General features: G+C 38.8%; 1 long non-coding RNA gene across 1 annotated transcript; it reads left to right on the top strand.

Annotated features, from left to right (window-relative positions):
• Positions 1-8,083: 8,083 nt before the first annotated feature.
• LOC135966964 (uncharacterized) lies at positions 8,084-19,447 on the top strand. The gene is made up of 3 exons (XR_010580674.2): positions 8,084-8,259; positions 16,058-16,194; positions 19,262-19,447. It is a non-coding gene; the product is annotated as an uncharacterized lncRNA (long non-coding RNA).
• Positions 19,448-21,074: the final 1,627 nt, after the last annotated feature.

The following is a 21,074-nucleotide window of genomic DNA, read 5'->3' as shown; positions in this document are numbered from 1 at the left end:
TAAAACAGCTGAGGTTCTGTGTTGCTCACAAGACTTCTATTTAGAGCTAGGCAGCTGAATACACATCAGGGTTGACTTAAAATTGTCCATGTGCTAGATTGACATCACACTCAGGTTCTCACATCTCTGCAGCCAAGCCAGAAGCCTGCTCCTCCAGGTTTGCTCAGAGTTGCCTTTTTAAAGCTGCAGGCACTGCTGTAAAGGGATTCCTAAAGGGCCCTGCAAGGTGAGAGAGTCTTGAAGATAACCCAATAGGCCAACCAGTTAAGGGTTTGGAGGAATGTAAGTACAAAGGAAGAAATGTAAAGTAGGATTTTTAAAAATGCCTTTATGAAAGTATACTTGTGTGTTTCCATTGATGAGTTGGCTCAGGTTAAAGTTAGGGGTGAGCTACCCTAAAAATAAATAAGATATGAAGGCCTGATTCCCTTTTCTCTCTTACAGGTTCAGATGGCCTTACTACTCCTCTCTTATCCAAGACTAATTCTAGCTTCACGATTCAATCACTTCCACACGAAAGTGTACAAGATTACTACAAGTAACATTATAAATCACATGTGTTAGTCCCACCTTTCCCCCTCACTACATCAGCCTGACAGGATGGGCCCTTTCTCTGAGCTTCCACAATGCTCAGTTACTCCACAAACTGTGGCTCATACATCAGCTGCATAGTATCATCATATGGTTTGTATGTTTGTCCCCTCCCAGTCTCATGTTGAAATGTCATGCCCAGATTTGAAGATGGGGCCTGGTGGGAAGTTGTTTGATCATGGGACAGATCCCTCAGAATTGGTTTAGCTCCATCCTCTGGGTGATGAGTGAGTTCTTGCTCAGTCAGTTCACATGAGATCTGGTTGTTTAAAAGAGCGTGGCACCTCCCACCATCACTATCTTGCTCCAGCTCTGGCCATGTGACATGCTGCCTCCCCTTTGCCTTCCACCGTGATTGTAAGCTTCCTGAAGCCCACACCAGAGGCAGATGTTGGCACCACAGTTCCTGTTAAGCCTGCAGAGCCATCTTTTGTTAATAAATTATGCACTCTCAGGTATTCCTTTATAATAATGAAAAAAATGTTCTAACACAGATCACACTCAACAATCTAGGTGAAGAGGCATTTGGGGGATGGAATGATGGATCACCATATAGTGGCAAAGGAGTAGAAGCTTAGAGTGATTCCCAGGTTCTGATGGTCATGGGTCTCCATGGTGGTGCCATTTATTGAGACAAAGAACCTAGGAGGGGTAGAGATTTGTGAGGTATGAGAGTCAATTGCCCCACTTTGTGTCTCCCTTGCACTGCTATTCATGTTTTTCATCCTAGCATGATGGTGTCCATAGCTCAGTGCCTGGAAAACATTTATTAATGACTATAGGAGCAGTGCTCCCCTTTAAACCAGGAGACAAGAAAGGCCTCAGATATGTTTTAGAAGGCAGCCCTCTGCCCTCTGCCCTGCCTTTGCCGGGCTACAGGAGTGGGTTCAAGCAAATGCTCTCACTTCCAGACCATGTTTCACATACCCTGAACCCGCTTCCAAGGCCAGCATAGACCATTCCCCTTACCGCTCCTTCCTGTGGGCAGACTACACCGGTGGTAAGTGCACATCTAGACTTCTGGAGTGGTTAAGTTGAGCCAACAGTGGCTGTTTGCAGGGGTAAGATGCAAAGAAGTTTGGATGTGCAGAGAGGAGAGTCTTCATAAGTCTGGTGTGACATGCAGTCTGTATGGAAAGCGAGGGTGTTGTGTCATGAGGCAGGATTTGGGGACTGAAGAACAGCCTTCCCTGGATCTCCAAGTTCCAGAGAGGAATTACAAAGAATCCAAAAATTTTAATTTTGAGCCCCTAAATTTCCAGGTTATTAAAAACAAATCTTAACAAAAAAGAGATAAAGTACTTATTACAATATTTTGTTAGCTTGATATAATTTAAATATTTAAATCTATGCTTCATGTACTTGTGGCCTGATTCCTATAAAAGAGGCAGGGCTGAATGGGGGATCTTAGAAGCACTGTGATCAGGGTACCCTAACCATACTTCCTGGGATGTGGCACAAGGACTCCAAATGCAGAGCCTCATGACATTGGTGTGTCACTAAGTCAGACATGGAAAGAGAAATGCAACAGATTCAGGAAGCAAGAAATGGTCATAGGAAGTTGATCAGTTTATTAGTCTGTTCTCCAGCTATTAATAAATACATACCCAAGACTGGATTATTTATAAAGGAAAGAGGTTTCATTGACTCACAGTTCCACAATGCTGGGAGACCTCACAATGATGGCAGAAGGTGAAGGAGGAGCAAAGCCACAACATACAGGCAAGAGAGCATGCACAGGGGAACTCCCTTTATAAAACCATCGCATCTCATGAGACTTATTCACTATCATGAGAACAGCGTGGGAAAAACCTGCCCCCATGATTTAACTACTTCTCACTGGGTCCCTCCCGTGATATGTGGGGATTATTACAATTCAAGGTGAGATTTGGGTGGGGACACAGAGCCAAACCATATTAGACAGCAAGAGGGACTTGGTTCCTTTCTCCTAAATTATTTTAATTTCCCAGTAACCCAGTCCCAGTCTGCTGTCTTCAAACTTAATCTATTCTCTCTGATCATATCATGCTATTTTTTTTTCTTAGTATTTGAAAGAATAACATTACAGTATAGTATTATATTTGTCTCTCCCTACCCTATCTCCTGGATGTTGTCCTGAAATTTTTTTTGTGTTTTCATAAACTGCAACACTCTTCTATATTCTGTCCATCATTTTAAGGGTTAGAATACTTTGTTTTTCTTCAGCTTTTAGTAACGTCTGTATTTCCCAAACCCTAATTATTGTTTTAACTGTTTCTTATCCTCTCACCTCTTTTTCCCCACTGCTTTTTTCTTCTTTTCTTTTTTTTCCTTTTCTTTCTTTTCTTTTTTTTTTTTTCGAGACAAGGTTTTACTCAGACACCCAGACTGTATTCAGTGGTGTGATCTCGGCTCACTGCAGCCTTGGCTTCCCAGGCATAGGTGATCTTCCCATCTCAGTCTCCCAAGTAGCTGGGACTACAGGCACACACCACCATGCCTGGATATTTTTATTTTTAATTTTTGTAGAGACAGGGTTTCACCATGTTGCCCATGATGGTCTTGAATTCCTGACCTCAAGTGGTCTGCCAGCCTTGGCCTCCCAAAGTGCTGAGATTACAGGCGTAAGCCACCAGACCCAACCCCCACCACACTTTTTCTATCTTCCTTCCCTATTTCCTGGTTCATATATAATGGAGAGCAGTCATATAGCTATATCAGGACCATTTGATTTCCTCAACACTTACTGGACAAAAATACTTAAGCCAGAGTACAGAGAGGTAGCTCCAGGCTTTACAGGGAGCTGGGGGATGGGCTACATATAGGGGAGAGCACACATTCTATAACTTTTGTTTAAGGGTAATAAGGTAAAATGTAGAGGAAAAGGGTGATGGTTTGTTAAGAAGAGGATGAAGAAGACGATATGAAAGTGATTGCAAGAGAAACATTGGAGGAACCTTTGAAGGAAGGACACATTCATAACTTATGGCTGAGTTTCTGTGGCTATTCACTGAATTAAAAAATTACCTTCCTTGTACTACACATCTCTTTAGTTGCTAGAGGGGAATGATAGTGAATGGCCATTGCAGGGAGAGCTTCATCGATGCTTATTGAAAGGCATCTATCTGCTCACCTGGTACTTCTACAAGAATTAAAATATCCTGCTCTCATGATGCTTATACTGTTCCCAAGGAACCAACATTTATACACATGAATGTAACATAAGTTGGAGCTGTTTTCTCAGAACAGGCATAGGAAAGTAAAGGGCATCTTTCTTTTGCACAGCCAGGCCAACACACATACATGTAAGAGCAATTTTCACCCAGCCTGTGGCCCACAAAACCAGTTGCAACACTTCAGTTTCCCTTTGCCTGGGCACAGATCCTTGGCACACACTGGAGCAGTATTTCCACGTCTTTCTGTGTAGTCCAAACCCTTTATGGTTGGGCTCTTTTTGGTGGTTATATTTGTATAAAACAAGGGAGTAGCAACTCTTTTGTTCTTTTTTTCTCTATTTTATGTAAAGCATTCAGTCAGTACACTCTGCTTCTTGTCCTACTCACTCTGAAAATAGTGACTTTTTTTTTTAACTAGCTATGAGCCACAGATCGTATATGACTTGGGCATAATAAGTATATATTATATATGTGTATATAATATCTATATACATAATATGTATATTTTCTTGGACTTCAGGACAACAACCAAAGACTGTAGCAAAGTTAAGAACTCCCAAGTTAAGAGATCTCACAGAGTCTATTTTCCTTCACGTATGAAAAGCCATTCTTTGGATGGAACAAACAGTGCCATACACACTACTCTGTACTTGGATGGTATGACTTAGCCTCCATATTGTAATATATGGTGGTGCAATGTTTTGTCTTCCAAAAGCTGCATGCAATAGTAGCGAAAATGTAGACCTTCTGCAAATAGTGCAAGTTCAACACCAGTCCTACAGTTTTCAGTTGTATGACCTTGAATAAGTTTCTTAATTTCACTGGTCTTTACTTTCCTTATCTGTAAAAGGGGTTAATAGAAACACTTACCTCCCTGGATTTTGAGACTTACATGAAATGACTGTTTAAATAGGACTTGGCACATAGATACTCAGTGTATGTGAGTTTTTTGTTCTTTCCCACCCTTACCATGAGATCTTCCTGCATTCCTGAAAGGAAGTGAAATTGAGTGGCTGAGTGAACAGGTATTAGAGTTATGCTCTCTCATTTTACGGCCCTGGAACCCTGAGCAAGTTTCTTAACCTATCTTTACAATTGGAATTAACAACTGAACTCACTTCACAGGGTTATAATATGAATGAAAAGAAATAATTATATGAAATGATTAATCCTGAGCCTCTTCCAAATAATGTCCGGAAATACTGGTGTTTTTAAAATCATACTGTGCCTTGGCCACTTATGGCCGCCTCTAGCCCTATCCCAGGAGAGAACTGATGCATTCTATGGAGAGGCTCCATTGTAACCAGTTCCTGAGCCAGTTTGGACCAAAGCATGCCGCCAGCTAAGTGATCTGAAATTAGTCTGTAATAGAGGAAATATTTTTGCAGATATCCTCATATATTTTAATTTCCACCTTGAAAATGTTTTGCCCTTACAGCCTTTTCCTTTTTTTTCCCCTCAGACTGTGCCCTGTGGTGTAGTGCCCCAAGGCAGGAAGTAGAGATTTCTTGACTTTCTAGCAAGACATGAGATTGAAGCCAGATTAAGAAGATTCTACCACACTAGTTTAAACTAAGGGAATGCAGACAGAAGAGGAAGGATTGAGACTGGGGTCAGGGAGCCAAATCTTTCTACCTCTGGATAATGGTGGAAACAGGGAGATTGAAATGTGGGGGAAAAGAAAGCTGTTAGATGTAAAGGGTCAAGATGGCTCTTGTTTGGACTGCAGTTTGGAGAAGGCAGATGTGTACAGTAGTATAGGGATTATTGTTAAGTAAGAGGAAATATTGCCCAGATTCCCAGTTGGGACTCTAGAATAGACTGCCTCTTGGCTGCTTTTCTCTTCCACCTACATCCTTCCTTCCTAACCCTACTTTACCAACCTTTGTTGCAACTTTATGAAAGTAAATTTGGTTGCCTGGCCGGGTTAGGCAGAGAGAAGTCCTTCAATTCATCTTTCACAAATGGAAGTGAATGGTCATTACAAGGAAAGCTCCTTCACTGATACTTATTGTAAGGCATCTATCCACTCTACTCACTCTTATATTCTGCATGTCATCGCAGAGATCCAAAAGTTCCTTTATCCTCTTTGGAAGGGATTTCAAAGGCAGTTGAGTTGAGATTCAGTTGGATTGTGCTAACACCACCTGTGCCAATAGATAGGTAGCCTTCAACAGAGCCTGGAGATGGGTCATCTATCTATGGGGGATGGAAGGAGAATCAGATTTAAGGTAAAGGTAGGTTTCCAGGGGGAGTTACACAGTCCTGATAAAGCCAAGAGATGTCACGAGTTACGCAAGCAACAGACATCACCCACGCCCACCAAAGGCAAGAGGTATTTCTGCATATCCTCACCTGCCATCTCTGTGTAATTTCTCTTTTTAGGAAAATCATATGACATGGGTGATCTACATTCAGAGTGGGCTGGGGGCCTGCAGTTAAGATTGGAACTGTTTGCATAATGAAGATGGAATGGTACAGAGAATTAGCTGTTATTCGATTTATGATGGCCACCACCACTCCACTCTTAGCTAGACTTTGGGAATCTGAGCTAGCTTCCCATTGCATGCCAGCGGGAAGAGCAGGCCAAAGAAAAAGACAGTACAGTGACCCAGCCCATAGCCTGGACTTGCACACAGCCAACAGCAAAGCAGGCCCTGGCAAATTGGTCAGGGGACATGAGCAGTCGAAGTAGCTTAATCTGATGTTAATAAATATGGGGATTTTATTTTCTCAAAAAATAACGTGAACAAAAACAGAACCACTGCAAATATCCCCCCATACCAGTTCATGCCTGTGGCTAAACTTCAGCTTTGTGCTGAAATGGGCATTCTCAGTTTCTTTTTAGTTGTTCTGTTAAAAAAAAATTGCATATTGCAAAATACTCAACAGGAATAAACTTAAATTCTGTTTTTTTATACATAAAATGTCCAAATTAATTATGATAAAAAATGAAACTGACAAATATTCACAGTTATCTATGTACCATGAAAAATAGAAATAAAAGGCCAAGGTATGAGGCTGGCAATCAAGTTACAGTGACAGATGCTAAAGTGTGAGGAGCTAGTGGCTGTTGATAACAGGAAAAGATAAACTGAAGCACAGCATACTGGGTAACCAAGAAACAGAGAAAGAAGAGATCATCTCTGCCTTTGGCAATTGGTGGGGTGAGGCAGAACTAGATAAAGGGTGGCACTGGATAGTCATGGGCAGACCAATCTACAAAGCATGCTCTAAATCAGATAGTACCAGTTGGCACTGCAGGAAACTCCTTGCAGACTTTCACACTGTAAATTGGCCCAACTACTACAAAGTAAAGCATCACTATGGTATGGAAAGTAACATTGTTATTCCAACTTTACTAGAAGATTTTTGCAAATTGGGAGGTATAACCCAGGTTTGCCTCCAATTCCAAGAGCAGCTTTTGGACATCATAGTCATTGGAAGCTGAAATTCCATAATAGAACAATAGGTGGTTATACAATTTACCTGGACAAACACTTTACCAGTATGAATAGCTAGTGCTAGCTGTTTATTAATACAAACAGCAGAGGAAAGGTGCTGCAACGTAAGATGCAATTCCAATGAAGTTGAAATGTTGTGTCACATTCAATCCATCTTACAAATGTGCAGAAAAAGACAAACAAATTTCATTACTTAAAATTTGGTATTTGAAAAAGCACTAAATTATTAGCTGGTTATGGTGTCCATTTGTCTCAGTCTACCCCTGAATAGAGGCAACATTTGAGCTAGGCGTTAAACAATGGGCAGGATTTGAACATGCAAATAGTAAAGACACCTATAAGGCAAGAGAAGTAAAATTCTGGCAGGGAGGTCTCTTCTATACCTGGTCCTCCACTCTCCAATATGTGAAATTTGGGGAGTTCACACAGCAGTACTTGTTGGGCTCATTTGCCAAACAGAAAAGACCTAATTAATGTCCCATCTTCTTTAGTATGTACCCCAAAAGATGTCTGGCAACTTAACTTTACTGAATTCTCAGTCAGACCCTAAGATAGCGTGGTGTGGATAAAGAGTATGGGCTGTGGAATCAGGCAGGCTTGGGTTTGAATTCTGGCTCCATCTTGTACTGACTGTGAACCTTCTCTGAATTTACTTACCCTTACTAGAGAAGATTTAGTCTCTTCATTTTAAAAATGGGAACAACTTCAATTTCCATGTAGAGATGTTGTGTTATTTGAGATAACACATGTAAAGCATCTATCATCTGGGAATAACTCAATGAACAGAACCTTTGGATCATTAGTTTGAAGCTTTGTCTTTCCCATTGCAAAACTGGTAAAGAAGCACCATATCTTTCCTTCTGTTCCAACCAGTCTGCACTGCCTGTGGTTTTGGGATAGCAAGTCTGCACCTGACACATATTCAAATGGACACTTACCTGCCATACCTTGACATTGTCTGGTCTGATAATTTACCGATCTGTGCTGTAGAAGATTCACCCAGACCTGAATGGGGTTGGGTTTCCATGACCCATGAGTCAATTGCCATGGTAAGTGACACAGTTTGAATATTTGTCTCCTCCAGATCTCATGTTGAAATGAGATCCCCAGTGTTGAAGGTAGAGCGTAGTGGGAGGTATTTGGGTCACGGGGGTGGATCTTTATGAATGGCTCGGTGCTCTTCCTGTCGTAATGAGTTCACAAGAGATTTCGTTGTTAAATAGAGTTGGGGATCTCCCACTTCTCTCTCTTGCTCTCTGTCTTTCCATGTGATATGCTGACTCCCCTTTTGTCTTCTGCTCTGATTGTAAGCTTCCTGAGGCCTCACCAGAAGCAGAGGTTGGTACCATGCTTCTTATACAGCCTGCAGAAACATGAGCCAAAATAAACCTCTTTTCTGTATAAATTACATCTACAGAAAATATGTATATACAGAAAATACAAACAAAAATCTTAGAACAGTACTTGCACACAGTTAGCATTCATTTTCTGTATAAATTACCTAGTCTCTGTATAAATTACCTAGTCTTATGTATATACATAATATATATATTATGTGTATATATACATATTATGCTCATTTCTTACCTAGTCAATGCAAAATGGACTAACACAGTAGGCAATCTACTTGCACAATATTTTATACCCTGCAGTGAACTATGGTAACTGTGTATTTTGTTTGCCATCATACTTTTCTAACTCTCTTCTTTGAGTAGTCTCTTCCATTTAGTGATAGGATTGGAGTATGACCCAAGCCTAGCCATTTAAAGTACACCACTGTGTACAGTAAAGGCCACTGTGTTTTGTCCAAGACAGAGTCATATGACTCAAGCTGGACTAGCTGATACACTGGGAGAAAAAAAAAGCTGCTGATTCCTCTAGAGTTATTAAGCTACTTCAGTTGAATCTGGTTCTACCAGAAGCTATTTCGTTACCATCTGAAGAGAACCTTACTTTTGTATTAAGAGCTAACATTAATTGAAGGCTAACTGTGTGAAATTACTATTCTAAGAGTTTTGTTTGTATTTTCTCACTTGAACCTCACAATACCCTTATCTTGTATATAATGTTATAATTATTATTAGAGAGATGAGGAAATTCAGGCACAAAGAGGTAAGGTCACTTGCTCAATGTTACATTGATAGAAAGTGATATAATTTGAATTTATGCAAACTGTGTTATTATTCTCTAGGCCAGTGGTTCTCAACTGGGGGCGACTTTTTCCCTGAGGGGACATGTAGCAACCTCTGGAGACACCTGTGTTTTTCAAAACTTGAGAGCAAGGTGCTACTGTTATCTAGGGGATAGAGGCCAGGGAAGATGCTAAGCATCCTAAAGTGCACGAGACAGTTGCCCCAACAACAAATAATTATCTAACCTCACATTTCAATAGTACTGATTTGAGGAACCCTACTTTAGGCTGTTCAAGTTTCCTAGTGCTGACAAACAGAAATGAGAGAAGAGTGGAAGTGTGGACTGATGGTAGCAATGGTCCTTGAGCTCCCAATACCGTGTACTGGCTTCAAAACATTCCCAGCTACTTAAGCCAAAAGGAAAGACCTTAGTCAAACTTTCCTCACTGTAAAGGGCATCCTTATGGCTGCAAGCAGGAGAATCTTGACCAATACATATATAAAGTTGCAAGCAGGAGAATCTTGAACAATACATATCCAAAATCCATTTTCAGTCTACTCTAGTCACCACCATTGGAAAAGATGTGTATGATTTCTGTGTATGTCATTTGTCCACTTTAGACTACAAGGACTATAGTGATTTTTTTTCTCTACCTATCACGATCCTTAATTAGCGCTTTCAGGAAAAAGTGATAGTGATAAGCCATCACATGTATCACACAGGTCAGTATGGAAATGATCCTCAACAATATTTTTCTTTACATTTAATTTAGAAATTAAAATTCAGTGAAAGATAATTTATCAAACATTTAGGTTTAGAGGCAAATGCATGCTCATCACTTCTGCTCCAGGAGCCATTTTTTAAAATTTTAAATTTTATTTATTTGTTTATTTTTTATTATTATACTTTAAGTTCTAGGGGACATGTGCAGACTGTGCAGCCATGTTGGTGTGCTGAACCCGTTAACTCATCATTTACATTAGGTATATCTCCTAATGCTATCCTTCTCACCTTCCCTCTCTCCATGATGGCCCCAGTGTGTGGTGTTCCCCACCATGTGTCCAAGTGTTCTCACTGTTCAATTTCCACTTATGAGTAAGAACATGCGGTGTTTGGTTTTCTGTCCTTGCGATAGTTTGCTCAGAATGATGGTTTCCGGCTTCATCCACGTCCCTACAAAGGACATGAAATCATCCTTTTTTATTGCTGCATAGTATTCCATGGTGTGTATGTGCCACACTTTCTTAATCCAGTCTTTCATTGATGGACATTTGAGTTGGTTCCAAGTCTTTGCTATTGGGAATAGTGCCGAAATAAACATACGTGTGTACATGTCTTTATAGCAGCATTATTTATAATCCTTTGGGTATATGCCCACTAATGGGATGACTGGGTCAAATGGTATTTCTAGTTCTAGATCCTTGAGGAATCACTACACTGTCTTCCACGATGGTTGAACTAGTTTACAGTCCCACCAACAGTGTAAAAGCGTTCCTATTTCGGCTGGGTGCAGTGGCTCACGTCTATAATCTGTGGGATTATTCCCAGCACTTTGGAAGGCCGAGGTGGGCAGATCACGAGGTCAGGAGATTGAGACCATCCTGGCTAACACGGCGAAACCCTGTCTCTACTAAAAATACAAAAAAAATAGCCGGGCATGGTGGCAGGCGCCTGTAGTCCCAGCTACTCAGGAGGCTGAGACTGGAGAATGGCGTGAACCTGGGACGTGGAGCTTGCAGTGAGCTGAGATCGTGCCACTGCACTCCAGCCTGGGTGACAGAGCAAGATTCTGTCTCAAAAATAAAATAAAATAAAATAAAAAATAAAGCATTCCTATTTCTCCACATCCTCTCCAGCACCTGTTGTTTCCTGACTTTTTGATGATTGCCATTCTAACTGGTGTGAGATGATATCTCATTGTGGTTTTGATTTGCATTTCTCTGATGGTCAGTGATAAGCATTTTTTCATGTGTCTGTTGGCTGCATAAATGTCTTCTTTTGAGAGGTGTCTGTTCATATCCTTTGCCCACTTTTTGATGGGGTTGTTTGATTTTTTCTTGTAAATTTGTTTAAGTTTTTTGTAGATTCTGGATATTAGCCCTTTGTCAGATGGGTAGATTGTAAAAATTTTCTCCCATTCTGTAAGTTGCCTGTTCACTCTGATGGTAGTTTCTTTTACTGTGCAGAAGCTGTTTAGCTTAATTAGATCCTATTTGTCAATTTTCACTTTTGTTGACATTGCTTTTGGTGTTTTAATCATGAAGTTGTTGCCCATGCCTATGTTCTGAATGGTATTGCCTAGGTTTTCTTCTAGGATTTTTATGGTTTAGGTCTAACATTTAAGGCTTTAATCCACCTTGAATTGATTTTTGTATAAGGTGTAAGGAAGGGATCCAGTTTCAGCTTTCTACATATGGCCAGCCAGTTTTCCCAGCACCATTTATTAAATAGGGAATCCTTCCCCCATTTCTTGTTTTTGTCAGGTTTGTCAAAGATCAGATGGTTGTAGATGTGTGGTATTATTTCTGAGGGCTCTATTCTGTTCCATTGATCTATATCTCTGTTTTGGTACCAGTACCATGCTGTTTTGGTTAGTGTAGCCTTGTAGTATACTTTGAAGTCAGGTAGTGTGATGCCTCCAGCTTTGTTCTTTTGGCTTAGGATTGTCTTGGCAATGTGGGCCCTTTTTTGGTTCCATATGAACTTTAAAGTAGTTTTTTCCAATTCTGTGAAGAAAGTCACTGGTAGCTTGATGGGGATGGCATTGAATCTATAAATTACCTTGGGCACTATGACCATTTTCATAATATTGATTCTTCCTATCCATGAGCATGGAATGTTCTTCCATTTGTTTGTGTCCTCTTTTATTTCTTTGAGCAGTGATTTGCAGTTCTCCTTGAAGAGATCCTTCACATCCCTTGTAAGTTGTATTCCTAGGTATTTATTCTCTTTGAAGCAATTTTGAATGAGAGTTCACTCATGATTTGGCTCTCTGTTTATCTGTTATTGGTGTATAGGAATGCTTGTGATGTTTGCAAATTGATTTTGTATCCTGACACTTTGCTGAAGTTGTTTATCAGCTTAAGGAGATTTTGGGCTGAGACGGTGGGGTTTTCTAAATATACAATCATGTCATTTGCAAACAGGGACAATTTGACTTCCTCTTTTCCTAATTGATTACCCTTTTTTCTTTCTCTTGCCTGATTGCCCTGGCCAGAACTTCCAACACTGTGTTGAATAGGAGTGGTGAGAGAGGGCATCCCTGCCTTGTGCCAGTTTTCGAAAGGAATGCTTCCAGTTTTTGCCCATTCAGTATGATATTGGCTGTGGGTTTGTCATAAATAGCTCTTATTATTTTGAGATACGTCCCATCAATACCTAGTTTATTGAGAGTTTTTAGCATGAAGTGCTGTTGAATTTTGTCAAAGGCCTTTTCTGCATCTATTGAGATAATCATGTGGTTTTTGTCATTGGTTCTGTTTATACTATGGATTGCATTTATTGATTTGCATATGTTGAACCAGCCTTGCATCTCAGGGATGAAGCCCACTTGATTGTGATGGATAAGCTTTTTGATGTGCTCCTGGATTCAGTTTGCCAGTATTTTATTGAGAATTTTTGCACTGGTGTTTATCAGGAATATTGGTCTAAAATTCTCTTTTTGTGTGTGTCTCTGCCAGGCTTTGGTATCAGGATGATGTTGGCCTCATAAAATGAGTTTCAGAAGGAATGGTACCAGCTCCTCTTTGTACCTCTGGTAGAATTCGTCTGTGAATCCGTCTGGTCCTGGACTTTTTTTGGTTGGTAGGCTATTAATTATTGCCTCAATTTCAGAGCCTGTTATTGGTCTATTCAGGGATTCAACTTCTTCCTGGTCTAGTCTTGGGAGGGTGTATGTGTCCAGGAATTTATCCATTTCCTCTAGTTTTCTAGTTTATTTGCGTAGAGGTGTTTGTAGTATTCCCTGATGGTAGTTTGTATTTCTGTAGGATCAGTGGTGATATCCCCTTTATCATTTTTTATTGCATCTATTTGATTCTTCTCTCTTTTCTTCTTTATTAGTCTTGCTAGCGGTCTATCGTTTTGTTGATCTTTTCAAAAACCCAGCTCCTGGATTCATTGATTTTTTGTGTCTCCATCTCCTTCAGTTCTGCTCTGATCTCAGTTATTTCTTGCCTTCTGCTAGCTTTTGAATGTGTTTGCTCTTGCTTCTCTAGTTCTTTTAATTAATTGTGATGTTAGGGTGTCAATTTTAGATCTTTCCTGCTTTCTCTTGTGGGCATTCAGTACTACAAATATCCCTCTACGCACTGCTTTAAATGTGTCCCAGAGATTCTGGTATGTTGTATCTTTGTTCTCATTGATTTCAAAGAACATCTTTATTTCTGCCTTCATTTCGTAATGTACCCAGTAGTCATTCAGGAGCAGGTTGTTCAGTTTCCACGTAGTGGAGCAGTTTTGATTGAGTTTCTTAATCCTGAGTTCTAGTTTGATTGTACTGTGGTCTGAAAGACAGTTTGTTATAATTTCTGTTCTTTTACATTTGCTGAGGAGTGCTCTACTTCCAACTATGTGGTCAATTTTGGAATAAGTGTGATGTGGTGCTGAGAAGAATGTGTATTCTGTTGATTTGGGGTGGAGAGTTCTGTAGATGTCTATTAGATCCACTTGGTGCAGAGTTGAGTTCAATTCCTGGATATCCTTTTTAACTTTCTGTCTCATTGATCTGTCTAATGTTGAGAGTGGGGTGTTAAAGTCTCCCATTATTATTGTGTGGGAGTCTACATCTCTTTGTGGGTCTCCAAGGACTTGCTTTATAAATCTTGGTGCTCCTGTATTGGGTGCATATATATTTAGGATCGTCAGCTCCTTTTGTTGAATTGATCCCTTTACCAGTATGTAGTGACCTTCTTTGTTCTTTTTGATCTTTCTTGGTTTAAAGTCTGTTTTATCAGAGACTAGGATTGCATCCCTGATTTTTTTGTTTTCCCTTTGCTCGGTAGATCTTCCTCCATCCCTTTATTTTGAGCCTATGTGTGTCTCTGCACTTGAGATGGGTCTTCCAGGAGCCATTTTTATGTACGTTTTAGTTTTCCTCTCTTTACTTCCACTTTGGAATTCTTTCTTGTCTTATGTAAATAATAATAGACTGATATGTTCCAAGAACAAATAATAATTCTGTGTGTCTGTGTGCCTGAAGGTCAACAAACCACTTTCACTTTTAGTTAGAATCAAATAACTCCCATCACCTAGAAACAACTAGAGAGCTGGAAAACAAAAGAAAAACAGTCTACATGTAACACCTAGAAAAGCTGCAAATTCCGGAAACACAAAACAGACCTGGAAAATAGCCTGAAAGTCTCTTTCTGTGTGTTTCACAGCAATTATCAATATACGGGATGGGTGCTATTTTTTTAAGAATCCCATACTCATGGCACTGTGCTATGTATTGGGCATATCTCTTGTTTCTGGCAATGAGCTATACATTTTGACATTTAATAGTAATGAATTTTAGAGGCCAACTCTTCTCTCCCCACTTTTACGTTTTGCTCCATTTTGGGACATGGCTTCCTTTATTTATTTTATTTTATTTTATTTTATTTTATTTTATTTTATTTATTTATTTATTTTTGATGGAGTCTTGCCCTGTCGCCCAGGCTGGAGTACAGTGGCACAATCTTGGCTCACTGCAAGCTCTGCCATCTGAGTTCATGCCATTCTCCTGCCTCAGCCTTCTGAGTAGCTGGGACTACAGGCGCCCACCACCACATCTGGCTAACTTTTTTGTATTTTTAGTAGAGACGGGGTTTCACTGTGTTAGCCAGGATGGTCTCGATCTCCTGACCTCGTGATCTGCCCACCTCAGCCTCCCAAAGTGGCTATTTTTATAGGGCTGGGTTCTTCATATACCAATATCTCAAATTATGAAATGCATCTTTAAATCAATCAAATCTTACATAATTGATTGAATTACATTGACATTTTTAGGAGCCCTTAGTTGTTTTCTGTGGGATCTGTTGCTTTAAAACATTTCAAGTTGTTCTCTGAAGCTAATATTTGCTTAGTTTTTTACTACTAAATTCTTTAATCTGATTAAAATAAATGAGCTTTCAGGATCTCTGTTTTATGATGGAGATATTAAATAATTCTTAAATAGACTTCTTTAGGGGGTCACAAAGAAGATAAAAAGACAAAAATGGCTTTGCAGGGCTCCAATGAAACCACTATGGTTGCTATCAAGATGTATTAGAATCAGAAAGTTCTCATGAATGTCAACCATTGAATTGGATTATATTTTCTAGGTGTTCTTATATTTTCTCTCACTGTTTTGTCTATACTTCAGTTACATGCCATCATTTTCTCCTGTTAAAACAACTATGCAAAATGTATTGTCTCCCATCCTCCTTAAACTTTGCTAGCACAGATTATATAATTCACTGCCTTATCTGGTTTCATGTGAATATCTTTTTACTCCAATTAGATAGTAAGCTTCAGGGAATGGATTATAAAACACATTTCTCTCAAGTCTAGCAAAATGCTATATAGGTGTCCAATAAATATCTGTTGAGTAAGTTGAAAGGCAGCATGGTAAAGTAGAAAAAACCTAGTTGGAGGTTTAGTCATACTTATTAGCTACGGACAGTGCAAAAATTAAATCTCTGTCTCAGTGCCCTTCATCTGTAATATGTCACTATTTTTTTCTGGTCATTGCAGTTTAGTTGGTGCTAGACGTACGCTTACTTCAAACAAACAACAGGTAACCTGGACAAACTATACGAAATAATTGTTTTTATATGTTGGACAACAGACAACACACAACTGAGATCCCTGATGAAAAGGAAGGAAGTGAGGTAAGACCCGAACTCACATGGCTTTCTGCCAGGAAGCATGTAACAAACCATGAGAAGGGGAGGAGAAATCACAGAGAAGAGTCTTATCACTGAGGTGAGGAGACAGATTTTGGAATGTAAGAGGATGAGGTGGCTAGAACTTGTGATACAGAGCAGTGCAGAGGGGGCAGAAACACAGAGAAAGAGCTCTAGAAATCTATTAGGGTTCGTCATGAGTTTCTGATTGGATATTGCAAAGAGGGAAGCTATAAAAGGCTCGGCAAAGAAAAACCACTGGGTTACAGCAAGCTGAGCAATCCCCAAAATCCACACAGGGCTGGAAGACATTCATTTGCACCAGCCAGACTGAAGGGAAAAATTTCAGCATCACAAAAGAAAAGTGATGTTGCTATAGGCCTTAAATTCATAAATGCATATTAAGACAATATGATAAGAAACATTAAGTCAATAAAGTTGACAACTTAGATGAAATGCAGAAGTTGTTTGAAAGACAGAAATCACCAAAAACTGACACTAGAATAAATAGAAAATTTAAATAGCAGTATATGTGTTTAAAAAATTGAATTGGTGATTTAAAAAATGTTTCTAAAATAAGAATTCCAGACCCAGATAGCTTCACTGGCGAATTCTGTCAATCATTTAAGAAAGAAATCACACCAATTTTATATGAACCCTTTCAAATATTAGAGAAGGAGAGAACGTATTCTAACACAGCTCTGAAACCATCATTATCATGACTCCCAAAACAAAGACGTTATCAAAAAAACAAACAACCAAACAAACCCAAAACAAACTATAGATCACTATTCCTCAAGAATGTAGATTCAAAACTCCTAAACAAAATGCTATCAAGTCTAATTCAGCAATTATATGAACTGTATGATACAAGATGACCCAATGAACTTTATCCCAAAAGTGCAAGGTTAGTTGAATATTCACCAGTCAATACAAAATCACCATATTGCCACAATAAATGAGGTAAATAGTGTGTGTGTGTGAATCATAATAGTTGCAAAAAATAATTGACAAAATTCAATATCCACTCATGATACAGTCATAAGACCGGGAATGGAAGGGATTTCTTCAATCTGATAAAGAGCATGTATCAGGAAATCTTAAGATAATATTTTATTTAATGGTGAAAAAACTATATCCTTGAGATCGAGACTAAGCAAGAATTTCCTTTCTCATCACTTATATTCAACATTACATTGAGAGTCTTAATCAGTGCAAGACAAAACAAAGCAACACACACACACACATATACACACACAAGAAAGCACAAAAGACATACAATTTGAAAGGAATAGGGAGAATGGTCTTTATTCACAGACTACTTGATTGTATACCTAGAAAATTCTAAGAGATTTACCAAAAAGCTACTTGAAGTGAATTTAACACAGTCTAGAATACAAAGTAATATACAAAATTTATTGTGTTTCTATATGTAAGCAAAGTACAATGACAAAAACAGGAAATAATTAAGGATAAATTTTTATATATGGAAGATTTATATTCCGAAAACTACAAAGCACTACAGATATAAATGAAAGGATACCTAAACAAATGGAGAGAGATATATCATGTTCATGCATCAGAATGGCCAATAGAAATTATATGTTAAATATCCTTGAACTGATTTATAGATTTAACATAGTCATCATCAAAATAATGCCACCTTTCCTTTTGGTAGTAATTGGTAACTTTTTAATAAAATTTACATAGCAATGCAAATGACATAGGGTAATCAAAGTGATTGTAAACTAGAGGCATAATATTGCAGAATTTTTATTATAATACCAAAACAAAATACCACAAACTGTGTGGCTTAAATAACAGGAATCTATTTCTCACAGTTCTGAAAGCTGGGAAGTACACGATCAAGTTGTCAGCTGATTTAGTTACTGGGGAGGGCTCTCTTTCTGGCTTGTAGAGAGCTGCCTTTCCACTGGGTCCTTACATGGGGGGACAGATAGAGAGAGACAGAAAGAGAGAGAGAGAGCAAGCTCTGTGATGTCTCCTCTTAAAAAGACACTAATCGTAGTGGATCCGGGTCCTGCCCTTATGATCACTTAACCTTAGTTACTTCCTTACTCCAAATATAGTCACATTGAGGGTTAGAGCTTCAACATATAGATTTTGGAAGGACAAAGTTCAGTCCATAGCACTTATAGAGTATCTCATTTCACAATTTAATCCTTACTATACAGTCATAGTAATTAAGGAAGTAGATACTGGCCTAAAGATAGAAATGTAGATCAGATAAACAGAACAGTCTATAAATAAATCGCACATTTGTGGTCAATTGATCTTTTACAAAGTTGTCAAATTAATTCAATGGGGAAGGATGATCTTTTCGACGAATTGTGCTGAAACAACTGGACATCCAAATGTAAAACTATATGAAGCATTAGCTTTGTTTTACATCATCTATAAAATTTAATTCAAAATAAATTATAGTCCTCAAACTAAAGCTACAACTATAAAACTTCTAGAAAGAACCATAGGATAATATCTGTATGATCTTGGGTTAAGCAAAGTCTTCTTAGACAGGACACATTTATTCATTAAAAATATTAGATTTTATCAAAATAAAAACAAACTTCTAACTTCTGTTCTTTGGAAGATCTCTTAAGAAAATGAAGTGGTAAATCACAAAGTAAGAGAAAATATTTGCAAACTTTTTTTTTTCTTTTCTGAGATGGAGTCTCACTCTGTCACCCAGGCTGGATGGAGGGCAGTTGGTATGATCCTGGCTCACTGCAACCTCTGCCCCTGATTTCAAGTGATTATCCTGCCTCAGCCTCCCGAGTAGCTGGGATTACAAGCGTGTGCCACCACACCTGGCTAATTTTTGTATTTTTAGTAGAGACGGGTTTTCACAATGGTGGCCAGGCTGGTCTTGAACACCTGACCTCAGGCGATCTGCCCACCTTGGCCTCCCAAAGTGCTAGGATTACAGATGTGAGCCACGGCGCCTGGTCCTTGCAAATATTTTTATTCAGAATGTATAAAAACTCTTATAAACCTACTGTAAGAATATTAACTATCCAATTAATTTTTTTAGGCAATCAAAAACTTTCAAAAGACTTGAGCAGAAACTTCATGAAAGAAGATATTTGAATGGCCAATAAATACATGAAAAGAGGCTCATCATAATCTTCATAATCATTATCATAAGAGAAATGCAATTAAAACCACAATGAGGCAACATTACTTGTCCACTACAAAAGCTAAAAATAAAAATAAAAAATCTGACAAGACCAAATGTTGTCAGCGATGTGGAGCAACTGGAATTCTTGAACATCTGATGGGAGTGTAAAATTTTATCATCACTTTGGGAAACAGTTTGGCAGTTCCTTAGAAAGTGAAATATACATTTACCATATGACCCAGCAATTCCACACTTCAGTGTTTACCCAAGAGAAAATGTATCCACACAAGGATTTGTACATAAATGTTCATTGCAGCTTTATTCATCACAGTTAAAAACTGGAACCAAGCCAAATGTCAAAAAACTAGCGAGTGATAACCAAATTGTTGTATATTCATACAATGGAATACTACTTGGTAATAACAAAGAATGAACTGTGCAACCTGAACTATGTAGTAACATGAATGAATCTCAGAAAACATTATGATGAGTAAAGTAATCTGACACCAGAGTACACACATTGTATGTTTCTTTTATAAGAAATTCTAGCCCAGGCAAAACTAGTATATACTGTGAGAAAGCAAATCTGTGTTTGCCTAGGGCCAGGGTTGTGGGAAAATTGAATATGAGCACAGTTGTTTTGGGAAATTTGAGGGAACTTAGAACTTTGATTACAGTTTTGTTCGCATGGATATGTACATTTATTAAATCCCATCAAACTATACATTTAAAATGGGTGTATTATATTATATGGAGTGGCTACTTTAATAAAGATAATTCATCGTATTCTTACCAATACATAACTAAAAGAAAATGGTAGAGGATTAAATGATATAAGGTGTGTAGCTGCCAGTACTGTGCTTGGCACTTAGTAGGTTTCACAAAAGGTGGTGCTCTCTCCTGTTTCTTGGTCTTCCCTTGCAGCAAATTCAAAACTTTCTACTCACTCTGGAAAATATTAATATGTTTCAAATTTCTATACGTGTATAATAGTGATTGTTTTAGGCCCAATGAACTTTAACTGTTGGGTATTCTTGGGTAACAATGTTTTTAGAACGTTGGTACATTTTGGTAACCATTTGTAAGATAGTTTTATTTTATTTACATTCTTTTTTTTTTTTTTTTTTTTTTTTTTTTTTTTTTTGAGACGGAGTCTCGCTCTGTCGCCCAGGCTGGAGTGCAGTGGCTGGATCTCAGCTCACTGCAAGCTCCGCTTCCCGGGTTTACGCCTTTCTCCTGCCTCAGCCTCCCGAGTAGCTGGGACTACAGGCGCCCGCCACCTCGCCCGGCTAGTTTTTTGTATTTTTAGTAGAGACGGGGGTTTCACCATGTTAGCCAGGATGGTCTCGATCTCCTGACCTTGTGATCCGCCCATCTCGGCCTCCCAAAGTGCTGGGATTACAGGCTTGAGCCACCGCTCCCGGCCTTTATTTACATTCTTATGAGAACTAATTGAATTAAGACTGGTGATACCAGTCAACTATTGCATCGGAGCTAACCAACTTGAAGATAAAGAATTGAGGTGGGGTTGAAGTGGGAGTAGAAGGCAGTGAAGAGCACTGGATTGAAAAGTGATAAGATTACTTCTTTGGGTTAAATGGTAATTAGATTATTAGTACATACCTAAATGTTTTATGAGTCCGGACTTTGAAAAAATGGAGAAATTTTATGCTACTGGAAATATATGTATTCATATGAGACCTCAGGGAAAAATCATATTTTATTC

Source organism: Macaca fascicularis, chromosome 13 (assembly GCF_037993035.2).
Source record: "Macaca fascicularis isolate 582-1 chromosome 13, T2T-MFA8v1.1".
NCBI classification, from domain to species: domain Eukaryota; kingdom Metazoa; phylum Chordata; class Mammalia; order Primates; family Cercopithecidae; genus Macaca; species Macaca fascicularis.
The sequence above is the reverse complement of the archived record's forward strand: the minus strand, read 5'-3'. Positions and strand labels throughout refer to the sequence as shown.